The 12,510-nt window shown below is 44.8% G+C and overlaps 1 protein-coding gene across 2 annotated transcripts in view; it reads left to right on the top strand.

Annotated features, from left to right (window-relative positions):
- Positions 1 to 216: 216 nt before the first annotated feature.
- LOC132907088 (zinc finger homeobox protein 4) overlaps positions 217 to 12,510 on the top strand; it is a 399,871-nt gene continuing 387,577 nt past the window's right edge. The window contains exon 1 of one of the 2 annotated variants that reach the window (XM_060959833.1): positions 217 to 336. The gene's annotated coding sequence lies outside the window, so the exon portion shown is untranslated. Of the gene's footprint in view, positions 337 to 540; positions 625 to 12,510 lie in introns of those variants that run through there. The other variant, XM_060959835.1, reaches the window with a different exon arrangement.

Consider the following 12,510-nt stretch of genomic DNA (forward strand, 5'->3'; position numbering starts at 1 on the left):
GAAGGGAGGCAAGCCAGTAAGCTCGGGCGCGCCGCAGCGGCGAGAGCAGCCATTTTACTCGAATCCGGGTGGAAAACGTCGCCGCGGTCAACGCGATCGAATGTAACGCGCCTAGACGTGGTTGTTTCGTCGCGGTGGTCCGTCGAGCGGACAGGTTGCCACGCTTCCTGGGGATATTATACGCGTTGGCCGAGAGGATCGTCGTGCGAGTGCCGTGTCCAGGTGGACACACGGTCCTTCGCAGGTCGTACGGGCCGCATCGGGAGTTCTGCTGACAGGAGAACGTAGTTTCGCTGCGTGCACGTGTGCCACGGGGAGACAAGTGAGAGAGAACCGGTGAGGAAACGTGAGAGGGAGCCAGAGAGCGGTCACTCTCTCCGTCTTTGTCCGCGCTACTCTCGGTCCGTGTCGCTTTTCCTCTTCTTCTTCTTCTTCTTCCGTTGCTTCCCTCTCTCTTCGCCTCGCTGTCTGTTTCGGTGTCTGTCGCTCCTTCGGTGTGTTTCTCTTTGCCCCTCTGGTGGTACCTGCGTGTGGGTGCTCGCGAAGTCGCATCCAGAGACGTGGTCGCGCGAGTGCGAGCGAGCACGAGGCCGAGAGAGAAGAAACGAGGGAGCGTAGCACGAGGTGAGGCCATTCGTTCTGCGCAGGACCGTTTAAATTCGCCGCCTGCTTTGCATACCGCGTTTTCGCCGGCCCTACTCTGCCACCATCCTCCACCCCCCTTCCTAAACCGGCTCCCCCCGCCTCCCATTACCCTCGGGACGCGCACACCGACACCCCCTGGTCGCCCCTTGCTTCCCGCCGACGTCTACCTTCCTCTCGCGACCCGCCCTTCGCGATTTTCCGCGACCAACCCCTTTGGGCCGCTCGTCGAATTTCGGTGTTTCCGACTTTTCTTCAAGCGCCACTCGTCGTATTCCATCCCTTTTTTAAAACCTAGCTCCCTTCTCGTAGCGCCGCGGCCAAATCGCTCCTCGCGCGAAGAGCCTTTCACCACGTTGATGCGCGTTTCATTCGTTGTCACGAGGTTGACGCGTAATCGGGTTCTTTTGATTGATTTCGGATGCTCGATCTTAAGAATCGCCTTACAAGCATTTGAAATTTCTTTATGCTTGTCGTTTAGTTTGCACCGGAGTTGTAGGTGTTTGTTGATTTCGACACAACTTTCGTTAGGTCATAGGTCAACCGTGATAGCTTGCGTCGAGATAAAATTACGTAACCTAATTCGTGTTTACTCCATACTGCTAGGATCGCCTATGAATAAGCTACGATTCAAAGATACCTGCTAGTTGGATTTAAGGATGGAAACGTTCCGCATAATAATTTGCTCAAATTGAAGTCTCATAGTTTTGATAGCTTCTAAAGCGTTCATTAAGCAACGGAAATCCTGGTTCAATTAAAATTCCCAGGGACTGGCATCTTGGTTCGGTAGTTGAAATTGTTTTCGAAGACGGCGACTAGTTACTTTTCCCGTGCAACGGCCACGGTAGACAGCATTGACCTAGAAATTCGCAGACAGTGAAGAGCATCGTTGGGTTTCAAGGACCGCGTTACAATCCCGTGGTGAACAGCGCGGAAGACTTTTCTGCCTCGAAGCGGAGTCTCGTAAAAATCCACGTCGACCAACGAAAAAAGGAACGAAAGGAAAATAAGAAGGAAACACGGCGCAGAAAGAAAGATCGGTATTCGTTTAGTCAACGAAACTTTTCCTACCTTTCTATGCTGCTTTAGTTTAAAATCATGTAACGTGTTGGGTATTTCTTAATTTGACGTTGCAAGAATTCAAGAGGGAGATAAACTATGCCTCGTGGACAAACGCTTGCAGCTAATTGCATGAAATTTCGAATAACACCTTGGACCTACCGGTTTACCACGTAGATCGCTAACTATATATATTTTAACGCGACTATACGATGCTGAAAACTCGCTGGTTGCACGACGGCGTTAATGCTGTCTCACGTAATGAGCGACTTGGCTCCAACGGGCGCATATTTTCTTTTACGATGCCTAAATATAATCTTAACGATGTTCTTATGGCCTAGACCAGTCGCAGCTTCGAGAAATCCGAAATTCTGCGAGGCCTCGATCCACGCGTTCGGCAGCTCGACCCGAGCTGGTTGCGTCGCGACGAAAAATTCTTCTTCCATCCTATCCTCCTTTTCCTGCACGTACGCGTAACACTTCGTCTATGAATCTGTCCGTATGTTTGCTTGATCGTGCCTGTCATTGTGAACGTTGTGTCCCTTCCAAACAAGCAGATTCCTTATCGCGACTATCGAATTCGAGCCGAACGGTTTGCCTTTGAAATTTTTGGCAAAACGTTATCTACCAAGCAGATCGTTCGTAAGTTCAATAAAGAGACAATGACCGTTTGTTTGAAGATAGGTTGCCCGTAGAGCCTCTCGCTTTGTCGCTTCGTCCGATCACGAGCTGTCTGATTATACGCTAGAATGTTCTACTTACGATTACGCCGATTCTCCTTGTTATATAAGCTTGTGTGTTACAAATAAAAATTTGTTCGAATCCTCCGACTTTAATCGTGTGTCTGTCAGTTTACTCAACCCGCCTGTACTCACCTTTGGACACTAACGTCATTGTTTCACGCGGACAATACGAAATAAATATTCCTAAAATATTCCTCTGTTGCGAAAATTAACCGCTTAGGTAGGGCCAAGTGGAAGCTTTTTGTTTCACACACAATTACGATCCACGTTGCGTCATAGAGTTTGAATGTTTCACGCGGTCACAATGAAGCATAGAACGATCGGTATTCCTATCGAGATTTCATGAAAACGTATCGTACGCAAGAAGCCGGATTCCGGATTAATAATCCGCGTAGAAATTAAATCTTTTTCCCTGTTGGGGGCCCGTTGACCGAATTATCGTTTTATCCGCGTTTCTTCGGCATTTTTCTAACCGTCCCCCTTTTTCCTGCGTCGGTCGCGATTAACGATCGTAGTCACGTACGGCCAAGCCGACTGTCGATCGTTCAACGATCGTCACGTGTCAGCCGATTTTCCCATAAAACCTACGGAACGACTTTCGATCGATGCCAATCAACGATTATTATCCGCGTGCCCGGCGATCTTCGCCAGCTTCGGGCCTCGATCTTTTCACGATCGCGTTAGATCGTGCTACCTTGCGAACCTACGATTATCTTCATCGTGTTCGATCTTGCCACGAAAAACTCACGCTTCATGCGTTCGCCGATCGTTCTACAACGTTCCCGGTCTCTTTCTATGATTTTGCTTTTTTTTTCGTCGTTTATGGGTGGCGTGTGGATCGTAATCTTCGACAGCATCGAAAAATTCTAGGCACGAATTAAATTCCTAGGTAATTGTTTCCTGAAGGATTCGGCGCACAGATGTGCCAGTAGTATATTTAACGATTTATTGGATCTTGCTTTTGTCTTCCAATTTTCCGTGTATGTACCGCGAATGGCTTAACAATTTCGGGATTATTTTGAAATTAATATTCCTAGAAAGGGATATCTAGACGGCCGTCGTTGCTACTCGCCGAGGAGATACGGCCAACTAGATCGTGCCAGTAGATTATGTGTATCGGCCAGTTATTTTAACAGAAATATTGATTTCTTTCACGAGTCTTTGTTTTTCTCCAAAACTCCCATTTTATACAAGTTGAGGTACTTTTACCGACAACTCGCTATAATTCTATGCTTACTTGTAGAGGGAAATTAGGCGATAAACTAAGAGAAATTGCAACGCGATATAGAATAAAAAGGATCACACGTAGATATTACCAGTAGTTTCATATTTTCCTCTTAAACGTACGAAATATTTGAAAGTTAGAAAGATACGTACACAATGGACATGGACTAGCCACTAAAATCACAGTTACGTTTCAATTCTACTTCAAAAACAATTTATCTTCATACTCGGTTTCGTTACACGGTCGTGTTGTTACGGCCATTCGTGGCTGAACTATTTGACAATCGATTAAGCAGACGTTAGGTCGTGGTTTTAACATCAATTAGCGCGCGATCGTATTTCTTTATCGCCCGTCCATTACGGTTCCCCGAAGCATCGCAATTTCGCTGACGGAACAGCCCCGCGCGTCCGCTTTTCCCTTTAATTGTCGTGGCAGCTCCGCGAGGAACTTTCATTTTTTTCTCCTTTCTCTTCTTTTTTTTTTTTTTTTTTATTATTATTCTCCCTCTGCTCGTGCCTCGCAGTGACATTTGCGTGTGCCTAGACGGGGGTACGTTCGCATCGACACGCTAGACGACAATTAACTCGACAAACCGTGCAACCGCCGTCCTCTCGTCCCGCCGTCACTCGATCGGCTCCCTTTCTTGCAGCCGGAGAGAGGGTGTAAACCCGTCATTATCCTGATTATGCTTCTATGCCGGCTAATCACAAGCTGTCACTCGTGTTATTGTTTCACTATGGATCATTATTTCTTTTTCCTTCTATTTTCACCCCTTTGCCCTCCTCCTCCACACGATCGCGTTCTACCGGACGACGTTCCTTTCAGTCGCCCCCGTCGATACGACAACGGTTCGTTGCGACCCGCTTGATCCTACGCGGTTGATCTTCGACGCGAAGGAGTCCATTAAGCGACCGGAAGACCAAATCTATGGATGTATATCTTTGAAAGAGACACATTAATCGCGTGGCGTAAAGGCTAATGGAGAGGGTTCCATTTTCTACCTTTTCTGGTAACTTTTGCTTTTGAGATGTTACGATAATATCTGCGTAGATCGAGTGATTGATCGTCGTACTATGAAATGTAGAAAATTGGCTGCTTTTGTTCGTATATTGATTGTAAAGTTTAGCGTATGTATAGCGTGACGGTACTAGATGGAATAATTGCGATAGAAATGAATTTCTGGTATTTTTAAATTACCGAAGGTCCTTGCAACTTTTATCTAATGTTACTTCTTCCGAACTGGTAGAAATTTAAAAGACCCTCGATATTTCTTCGATCTTTCCCTTTCAAAAATTTCAATGATCTGTTCGTTTTAAAAAGCGTCACTGCGGAAACCTGTTCCATCTGTTCATTGTACGTTATATCACTATGGAAATACAAAGGGTTAATATGTGTCGTATTTAGATCCTCCAGCTTCAAGCATTCTTCGCGTATACAAAATTCACTCTGTATATTCGTCGCGAACCACCGCATCTATAATACGCTTGGTCGTACAAAAGGAGCGACTCCAACGAGACAGAACGTTGGATCGTGTGGACGTAACGCGCGATAATCGCGTACGAATTCCCGCACGTCGGCTTTCCCGGTGACTTCTGTTAGACTTCTAACGAGAGTGAGCGGTTGGTTTTGAAAGAGAGCAATAGATATGACCTCGGTGGGGTAAAGGGAAGGCGATAAAACGGCTGGCAGGATGAGCGACGAGTCGCGCGGCGTGAGCCGAGGAGGAAAAAGGGAGCGAGCGCGGTCGGTGGCACGCGTACGGGCGCGAAAGAGACGGGAAAATATAAAATAGCGAGCGACGTGTACCGGTTAGACTATATGCTCTAATTTTAGGCGATTGCCTCGCTCCCTCACCCGAGGATTATAATTAGATACAAAAATACCCGACCGCCACCCACCCATCCAACCGACAAGCCGACATGTCGAGCGAAAGCGCGGGTGCGTTCACGGATCCCGGATCCGAAAGCGCGCTTGCATGAAGCGCCATTCGCGTTGTCGTGCTCGTGTTCGTGCTGTTTCCTTTGCTTTTGCCCGTAGCGCGCGCTTACCCGAGTTAGAGTACTGGCCGCCGTCACGACTACTCAAGAATCGGCCGAGAAAACGCCGTTTTGCTCCACTTCGTCTTGTCCGGTTAATTATTCAAGCTGTAAAGCCGCCTGACTAATTGTTAATCTTGAATAATAGATAAGACGAGAGTGGGTCTTCTGCCTTACGCTTTTCGCTCGTTCGCGATCCATCCAACAAGCTTTCGTGGCTCGAGTAAATTATTCGCGTGAAAGTTTATGCGTCTTCCCTTGGAAAATTGTGAGTATCGAGGTTAAATGGCTTTGAAAGGTTGATTAGGCTCTGCGGAATATAGCGGCGAAGCTTTTACCGTTGTATTTGTTGCGACACGTTTTCTTAGAAGGTATAGATTGAGTTCCAGAGAAAACTTGACGTATCGAGCGGTACGCTCGCTATAACAACCGGCCGATAGTTATTTACGAGCCGGATAAATAATTAATTAACGTGACTCGAAAGGATTCAAAGAATGTAACAGCTGCTCTTGCCCGGGTACGCCACCGTTCACTCACCCCTCGTCGAGTCTAGTCTAATACAAGGCAGCGTGGCTCGTTTAGGATCGTGGTGGGGGTAGTCACCCCTAATGCAGGGGAGGTAATTATTATACGAACCAATCGATACTTCGATGAACGACTCGGTTCTTCGTCGAAGGAAAAAAAGCACGCCGAGCTTCTTCCATCGAATTGATTACGTTCCCAGGTGGAACCGCTATTTTCTTCTTTTGTCGAATGAACTTTTTGGAATACGGACTTTCTGCATCAGAATAGTATATTGGCAAAAAATATTACTCGCTTATCCTTCCTTTCTGGATACTTTTTCTTATATCGAACGATATTCTGATATTCTTTCTATATAAAAATAATTTTTATACAAAATCACATACGAAGTGGGATAATCGTTTTTAATTATTTTTATAGGGGAAATTTTTCAGCAATTACAAAAATATTATATTTATTCGCGTATACGCGTACAGCTTTGAAAATCTAATGTACATTAATAATAAAAACGAAAAGAACGATTTGGAACTAAATAACAAGAAGTTGTTAAGGAAAATGTAATTAAATAGCGTAGCCACGATGGAAGTTGTAAGAGAAGAGTCAGATTCACCAACGCTTTTTTCATTTTTATCGTATTATTTTTACGATCGTCGAGTATAATACAAATTCTCTGGATTCGCGAGTAAACTCGACAGAAAAACATCTCGTACGCGGTTTAAACACACGTTCGATTGCACGAAACGAGCTCGTGAACGAGCGTTTGCAAACTTGTACGCGCCGTCCGCTCGAGCCAGCGAAACTATTAATAATGCCAATAATTACCAATTATTTTTAAATGCCAAGAGGCCACAGTTAATTTCGGCACGTGAGCTCACGCTCTCCCACGCCGGCGTCTCATATTCATGCACAATACTTAAATATGCGCCGGTTGGTCGATTTTACAAATACATATCATTTAAATATCGGTGTACATAGCATTTAAACGAAACTTCGCCCAGCTATAATACTCTCGGTCCCGATTAGTCAATACGTACGGTAATTTGGCCGTGATTCAAACCTTTCATCCACGAACGTCTTACACTTTGTATGTTTATAATATCGCTAGTTTTCCATTGAGATCGTTGTTGAAAATAGCCTGGGCGCATTTAAAAGTCACGCTTCAGACACTGCGGCCTTTCTTGCTCGACAAACAATGTTAACCAATGAGATATTTCAAGCCTTCGCGTCCCGGATTCTTATTACAGTTCGCACTGTTCCAGCCATAAAACGCGTTTTCTTCGAACGATATCTTGACATTTTGCCACTATTTAACGTTAATGTGCTACGAGATCACGCGCCATAAGATTAAATTGCAGCGTTGACCAACTTGTTAATACGTCACTTTGAAATCAAGCAACTCTCACGTGAAAATTTCAAACTATATCGAAGATTAACAAGTTTATTAACCACATTAACTCGTTCAACTTTGTTAACGATACTCAATCCCAATACGACGACTTGACGTATAGACCGTCTTTTGAAACGTATGTGCGCGATTACGTTTGATAATACACTGAAGGAGAAAAAGAAAAAGACGTTTACGATACGAATAAGCTGTGTTTGTGTTTAGTACGAGTGTAACGTTGTTTTTCCATACGTAAGTGTAACTAAAGGTCAAATGTCGAGAGGGGAAGCTTCCAAAATTCAGATACACAGAAGCTGCTTAAAACAGGCTTTTCCGAAAGACACTGGAACGTTGGTACGCAGAATAGGTTAGGTTTCGTATAGGATACTAAGGTGGACGGTCCCACAGGTCTGCTTGATTGCCGGTTAAAAGATCAGCGGAGTGTGACACGGCCGTTTCTCTCTGGCGGGCGCACACGCGTACCGGTGACACACGAGGACGAAGAAGAAGTAGGCGCAAGGGGAGGCGGAGATCGGTGGAGTAGAAGGAGGAGCACCCTGAGGAATCATGGTCTCTAATTTTTACGGTGTAGCCACATGCGCGCGTCCTGTGTCCCTATATTTACAAGTACAAGTAGCCGGTCATTAAATCCGATAATTAATCACAATCGTCTCTATTAACGGGGAAGGCTTAATTGCTGTTATCCACGCCGTGGTCCGCTAGGAAAGGGGGTAGCAGGAAGGAGGCAGAAGGCGGAGGTGGGACCAGCCCAGGATGTGACTGAAGAATGGGCCCGTCGATCGTCCACCTGTCTTTTCTTTTCTTTGTGGCGAACGCTTCGTCTCTCGCTAGCGAAACCAACGATTTTATGGTTTAGGATGTGACGCCCCGCGTGAAATAAACGCGCCGTGACCTTCTCTTGCGTTACACCATTCCCACGTTTGGTTTGGTTTTCTTCCACTGACGTTTCTTATAACATAAACGATACTTTGATACTTTGACGTTGATATCTTTGACAGTGGACAGTTATCTAACGAACAGCGTCAATTTACATCGTTGATCTATAAATCAGATTATACGCTGTGTTAAACGTTTCTAAATTTTTAATTCAAGCATATAGAGTGTATTGATCATTTTGACTACCTTCCCTCCAGCTGATCAAATAGTTAATTCAATACGAGATTGCCTTACCACAGCTTTACCGTAGCTTCTCTATAGCTTTACCATAAATATTAAACGATACTAATAGAAAAACGTATGAGAGACCATGTCGCACGAAACACGTGAAAATAAACTTCATTTCTATGATAATACGCCGAAGCTTTCGAAGCTGGTGTGAAAGAAACGCGGTAAAAGGACAATCGTAAGAGTCGGTGAAACCAGCACACCCGGCGGAATCCTGGTTCGATCGTGACGGAAGAATTCGATGGAAAGAAGTTGAATCTGAAAAGTCTGGACTAAGAGCAAGCGCTGGATCGATTGCAAATTGCGATAGCACCGTAGCCGTTGTATGACTAACCTGCGCAAAAGCAGAGCCAGGCTTCTCGGTGACATTCGATCCACGCCGCTAATGTACGAAATACAGTGGCACACGACGTAAAGTCATTTTGATACACTTTAATGCACGGAAGCTACGGTATAGTGTTTACGTTCACCTAACTCTCACGAGGTAACGTGGAAGTTGTACGAGTGGTAGCCGGCTGTGGCTCGCTCGCAGGAATATGGCCACGCTGCCCGAGCATATATCCACCATGTATACATGTACGTGTTTCCAGACGCTGGTGGAATCGGCACGAATACCTTGGAACTATCCGCACACCGACGTCGATGCCTCGTACACGGCCATCTACTTACTTTAGTGGTCAGCGCGGAAGAAAAGAATTAGTTAGACGGGGGCGCGTCTCATCTAGGTCACCCACACTGGCTCCTAGCCATGCCCGACACTTACGTATCGCATATACATAGACGTACACACGTATTACACATACACACACTCGAGGAGCCTCATTACGGTGCCACGGTGGCGAGGGGTGTGCAGCAAAAGAGGCGAGCGTTAATTAAGAACAGACTCGCCACCCTCTAAGTAAGGAGCACTGACCAACCCCGTTCCCCGTCTTCCCCTCCACGAGCAGCTTACTTCCTACGTTCGACTCGCCTCTGCCCGCTTCATGCTCTCGCCTTCGCCGTGGCCTCACACCCTTCCCTAACCTTCATTCTGTAAGAGGAAAAGCCGAGGATTGTGTAAGAAGACGGAAAATGAGGGAAATACGGGAAACGTGTAAAGAAGGAATCGAAGGTAGATGAGACTAGAAAGGGTGAAAAACGGCGGAGGAAGATAGACACGCGGTGAATTAGCCGGAAATCTTGTATAATATTGCACAGGCTCGTCCCTGCAGAATATTTGTTTATATCGCATTTTTCTTAATACGCTCGTCGTTAGAACATTACGATATTTTTTGAAGTTTTCGTTTAAAGTAGAACGGAAATAATACTTTTACAAGCTTCGACGCTTTGTAACTTCCAGAAAGAGATAGAAATTGTCCTAACTACGATTAACTTAATTCCTTGGTTTCTAATGACGTCTTTGACGAATTATGTGACAACGTGCAAAAGATATAATCTGACACTAAAACATAGCGTAATTTACAGTGACACGGTTTTCATTTTTTCGAATTAGCCCGTTTAATCGACCAAATACGTTACGAAGGTTTTCACGTAATCGTCGATTCGTTGCGTTATAACAAGAAAAAGAAACAAGAGTTGCATCTTTGGAAGCTGAAGAATCGCGGTGAAACATAGTGGAAGGATGATCGGGGGATCTCATCGTGACAACACGGAGGCACACATGTTGCGAGTATCGCACAATGGCAGCTCCTCTTAGACCAAAAAAAAGTCACCCAACTGTTCATCCCCTTCTGAGCGTTATAAGCTCCCCCAACCAAGGGAGAGCCGTGGCCGATTGTTTCCAACAGGTTTGCCAGCTTTTGTTTCAGTTCGTTCTCATGCGCGCCGGAACTGGTCATTGCACGAACCCTAAAAACGGTTGAACAATGACCTTCATGGCCGTTACATTGCACTGCAATAACGACCCCCCTATTTCCCAGAGATTTGAGAGAAAGAGAGAGAGAGAGATAATGCGTAATCTCGATAGGATGGGGACTCATTCCACCGCTTTAAATGCTATGCCATCGGCGTTTAATCGTCGATTTTACTCGTTTCACGCGACCTTCTGTTACCGTTGCAATCTGTATAGAAAGCACGCGAATGAATATTTTGGAAATTAGTTTACTTCCACGATTTCCTAGTTTTGACATATTACTTTTTTTCTTTTACCTTTCGATGTATCGCAATCTAGTTATACCTAAATGTGTTTACACCTAACTTATTGATATATAAATGTTACGATACATATTTTTGTGGCCACCGTAAATTAACATCGAGAATGGATTTGACGCATAGAAGTAACGGAATTGTTTTTAACGAATCGTTTATCGCACAATCGTAGAGTTAAATGATTTTCATCCTAACAAAATAATAACTCCACCTTTCGCTAATCTACCTACCATTGCTGGCAATGTTACACGAACAATTTGGTACGTTTAAAGAAGAAACTGTCGTGCTCTCTTAAGTTCATGCTTTGGAGCGTAAAGAGAAGCAAATCCGCTCTCGTGGCGAGGACAGTTCGAATTTGTTTCCAACAGAAATATGCTTCTCATGCGTTTTAATAGCTGTCCCTTTCGTATACCGGTGGCCTGAAATTCCGCGCAACTTCTTCATTTATTTGGCGGAAAGAACGGCTTAATGAGGCGAAAGGCTGACCTGTCTCTCTCCCGTCTATTGGCAGAGGAGAGAACGTCGCGTCCCTTATGTAATTGTTCGTCTCATCGAAGGATCTTCCACATTGTGGTGGACAGCTGGTTCCGCTCCGCGTATTTATGTGCATGGGAATCGACTGAAATGACGTTAACTGCTTTCTCATAATCGCGTTGACTTACGTGACGTCCGCACGTCACGACCATTACGATAAAACATTTCGCTCGTGTATGCATTGTGCCAGAATTATGCATGCCGAGGAATACGTGATTTCCTGATTTTTGTGCGCACACAATGAAACGTATTCTACCCGCGAGTCACCGGGGCTCGCTTGTTACCAGCGTGGCGCTTCGTTAAAATTTGCTCGTATTACGAATCGAATGATTCGACGGAAACACTTTTACGACATCGACGAAAGTTTTGTCCACGGAAGAATAAAATAGAACTGTAGGTTTCATAACGAGGCACGTATTATGAAAAATATTTCCATGAAAAGACTTTTGCCACCGTGCAGATGTATTAATATTTTATAGGCTTTAATTTATTTTAATCGATGGAGCAACGATCAGTACTTTATACAATCTCTCATTGTTCCAGTAAATTTTCTTTCCACCTAATCGATGTTTAGTGTTTAAGATTTATCCGAAGCGCTTTCTTGCTAATAGGGTAAGCAGAAATTTACTATACGTGCTGTATTCGCACGTTACATGGAGAAACCTCGTTAGGACGTCGTTTTATTTACACGAATAGCGTCCAATAGTATTTATTGCCATCAACTACAAATTCAACGTATCAAATTAACGGCGGCATATCTATCTAAATACAGCGTTTGAAATAAATTACAGCCTTTATGTTTGATAGAACAAAAACATATTCAGAAGTTCTCTTTCAACGAAGTGCATACTTCGCTCATTCAGAAGTGCAATATCATCAATGTGCGATGCTACCTCACTTGGAAAAGTAATGTATTTGCTACGTCTTCGCAGTGTTCGATAACTTTCCAACATCCACCCACAGACGATGAGAGGAAGAATGACTTTCATGGCCCTTCAAAATAATCTTCAATCGGCACGACCTCGACGACCT

Source organism: Bombus pascuorum, chromosome 5, assembly GCF_905332965.1.
Source record: "Bombus pascuorum chromosome 5, iyBomPasc1.1, whole genome shotgun sequence".
In the NCBI taxonomy this organism is placed as follows: domain Eukaryota; kingdom Metazoa; phylum Arthropoda; class Insecta; order Hymenoptera; family Apidae; genus Bombus; species Bombus pascuorum.